This window comes from Teleopsis dalmanni, chromosome 1, assembly GCF_002237135.1.
Source record: "Teleopsis dalmanni isolate 2A chromosome 1, ASM223713v2, whole genome shotgun sequence".
Lineage (NCBI taxonomy): Eukaryota > Metazoa > Arthropoda > Insecta > Diptera > Diopsidae > Teleopsis > Teleopsis dalmanni.
Window position 1 is genome coordinate 169,999,547 of NC_051846.1, and position 4,103 is coordinate 170,003,649.

The following is a 4,103-nucleotide window of genomic DNA, read 5'->3' on the forward strand; positions in this document are numbered from 1 at the left end:
AAAGAAGTTCCACTTTACAAAGCACACAAAAACAAAAACAAAAAGCATAGTAAAATATTAGGAAAAAAACAAAAAACACAGAAAACACAGAAAACCTAAGCGCTACTATTAAAGTGTCGAATCACCAAAACCCACAAAAAAGCAAAACAACAAAAAATAAACAAAAAAATAACAACAACAAAAAACTATTTAAATAACAACAACAATACATTGGCTCACTTGCTGAGCAAATCAAAGAGAAATTCTTAGCATTTCATCAAAGAATAAATATAAAATAAAAATTCAGTTTAACCGCTGGCTGCTGGCTGCTTGCTGCTTGCTGCTCGCTGCTACACTCTTCTCAAATATAACGAAAAAACAAATGGCTAGGTCGGTCGTTCACCTTCAATGCACGCTGCTCTAAGAACGAAAAGTAATAGCAACGAACATTGAACATACCCCAAACAAATGGTGTGAATGACATTTTGCCGGTAAGTTTATGTGCGATGAAAATAAAAAAGAGCATTCAACCAACCACACAAATACAAAACAAAAACATTGCTCTGTTGGAGCATGCTCCACACTGTACATTGACTCTTGCTTGCTATTTACACAGCAAGCAAGCACTGTGTTTCGCTGCCAATTCAAAATTATATGCAACTCAGAGTTCACATTTTTGTTTGTATGTTAGTAAGGAAGAGTAAAGAAGAGAAAAATTTTATTCTGTTTGCTTCCGCAATGGATTGACTGGCGCTTCTTAGCAGGCAATACACACACACAATGCATACAAGTAAAGAGTAAGTAATGTTAAGAGTATTGTTTGGTTGTTTTGATTTTTTTGTTTTTGTTTTTCTATTATGAATTTGTGTTTTTTTTTTCACTCTATTATATGTAATTTTTTCTATCTTTTAATTTCGCTCTTATTTAGAGTTTAATGACACTTTGGTTTGAATTTTGTTTATATTCCCATCAACTAGGAAAGTACACAGCGCGCGGGTGAATACCGCAGCTGATGAAGACGAACAATCTCGCGCTCTGTCGTCATACTCATATGAATATATCATATAGAAAGTATGAACCGCCGAACCTGCTTTTATCATCATACAATCATATGTTATAGGGATTTTTTTTTCACACATTTGAATATGATAATAAATTAAATAAAATATCATGATATTCGTGTAAATAATGTAAAGAGATTTCAAATAACCTGACTTTTTAATTAATTTTTTACCATTTGTTTCCTATTTCTTGTCTAGTTTTGCTTCCTTTTAATTTATTTTATTTTTTTTATTTATTATTTTTCGGTTACATACATTTTTGTAATTTTGGTTGCATGTTGCTGGGTTACCGCTTACTCACACATTTCCTCACACATTATTAGATACATTTCAGTTTTTTCATACGAAATATTTGTTGTAATTTTCGCTTCATTATAACAATTTGAGTAATTTATTTGCTGAAATGTGTGCTAGCCGCGGTCATTCACTCCTAAAAATGTTGAAATACTGAATTTCTTATGATTATTTGACTAATTAACTTATTATTTATTTTTCGTTCATATTCGTGTGTTAATAAGATAAAAAAATGAAATTATTAAAAATTCTTACAGCTAAGGCTTTTGTGGCTATTCTTCCTTATTTAATTTTATATAAATTTATTACTATGCATTTCTTATATATAAATAAGTAAATAGAATCTTTGTATTAGTGTCAATATTTATACTGCTTTCGCTCAAAGTCAGGCTCTCTGAAGACTCTTCAAGGTGAATGACATGCTAAGAGATCTTAGAATAGATTCGGTGAAAAAATATATAAGGAACAGAGCCCTGAAGCTATATGTGAAAACCGACAGACTGCCCTATTTAGCATTATCTAATGTCACAGTAATCACTAACCGCACAGAGTGGTACATCCGCACGAATGACATGCTAAGAGATCTTAGAAGAGATTCGGTCAAAAAATATATAAGGTACAGAGCCCTGAAGCTATATGTCAAAACCGACAGACTGCCCTATTTAGCATTATCTAATGTCAGAGTAATCACTAACCGCACGGGGCGATACGCAGATCTTAGATTAGTCATTGAATAATCACGAAGCTTATGAGGAATACACAAATTAGTCAGTGAGATGGGAGAGACTCTGCAGAAATCCCCCAGCTATCAAAGAGTAAAAGTGCCCAGATGCACTAACTGGGAAAGGCTGAACATAACTTCTACTACTTATAGTCAATATTTATGCCGAACTTTAGGTCGTGTTTTTAAAAATAATATTTTCATATTATAAACAATTTTTATTTGTTAAACTTTGTTTGGATATTATGTATTATCCTTTTATACTAAAATTCTTTCCATAACTCATTGCCATTACCTTAAAGGCAGATGTGTCTTTATTGATAGTCGTTTTATTTACTATATTTATATACTTTTATATATAAGATTCTTCACCATATTCTGATTGATCTGACTTATTTATCTTCTTATGTGTGCTATAAACAAATAGTGGTGATAAATTGTTCTATATTTTTTTATTTTTGAACTAATTTACTGTATTTGTATAAATACGAAATGTTTCTTTACATATATTGTACAAAAGCAAGACAAGTTTTTTTTAATAGATACTTTCTTTAATATAATGGCACTTAAATAGCTGAAAATTAATCTGTCAACTAACACTTTCCATTTATTAAGGAAAATAATGAAAATCAACAATTCGTCACGTCCAAAAAGTCTCTATAAATGGTAGGTGTAAATACATATATCCAAAAGCATTATTCGTAGACTACGAGGCTCACTCAGTAGGTTCATTTAAAAAAAAGTCAACTTTTGGTATAAATCAGACTTAAAGACGATCTAACAATGATATTCCTACAAAAAAGGTTTTTGAAGCAGGAAGTTGGAGGAAAAAGAGGTAGAGATAGAAATACAGTGGAAGAACAAGTCATGGAAACAAGATGTCAGTAGGTAGCAAAGGTGCTTAAGGATGAGTGCTACATAAGACCGTAATTCGATAACGGTTATTATGGTTAATTAAGTACGTAAGTAATTTACCATCGTATAATTTATAATGAATATATCATAAATTATTGCTCGTATGATTCAATAATGATTTAATAATGATGATGATTATTATGATTTAATAATGAAATAGTGTTTATAATAAATTCAGTGAACTCAATAATTATTTTTATAATTCAGTTAAAATATACAAATTATTATTATTAATTTTATGTATAAATTTATATTATAGAAAGTTTATAAAAATAATTTATTGATTTCTAATATCTATTACTAAACTTATTATTTCGAATTTGTAAGGACTTTTTTTCATTTCATATCTTAATAAACAAATAAATAAAAATAAATACATAAAATAAATAGATAAATAAACATATATGTAAATAATTATCATCAATAAACAGAAAAAAAATATAATACATAATAAAACTAAAAAAATAAACTGAATAATATAAATTAATGAAATGAACAAAATAAAAAAAATAATTAAATACAATTATAAAATGAAATTAATTTCTCGACTAATCGTTCGATATAAAATCGTAGGGCTTAACACTGTACAGAGCCTTTACCAGAAACTTTATTCTATGTATCTATTTAATTTTTTTTTCTATTTTTTCCATAATATATGTAAATAAATTTTTTATAGATTTTTTTAAATATTTATAGTATTTACTACGTAAAAGAATGAGTATTATTTACATAAAACAAAACTGTTATGTTAATTAATTTTAAAATTCGCGTCACATAATTCAATTAGTATTCATTACACTTTTGAAATAACTATAAAAAAATGTTAAAACACATTCATAAATTATTTTAATTAATTTTGACCTTAAAAATAGTTAATTAAATATTATCAGCATAACTTATTGTGTTTATAGTTGAAATTATGCAAAAAACGTTTTTATTGCCGTAGAAAAATAAAAATTTATAAAAGTTTGAAAAACACAAGTAGAGGTAGTTAAATACAATAAACTACTTATTCTTAAAGATAAATTAAAAATATATTAAAAAATAAATTTTAACTACAAATTAGTTTGTTTAAATAAAGTATATATAAGTTATTCAAATACTTAGTATAATAAACCTTTTAAACAGATAGA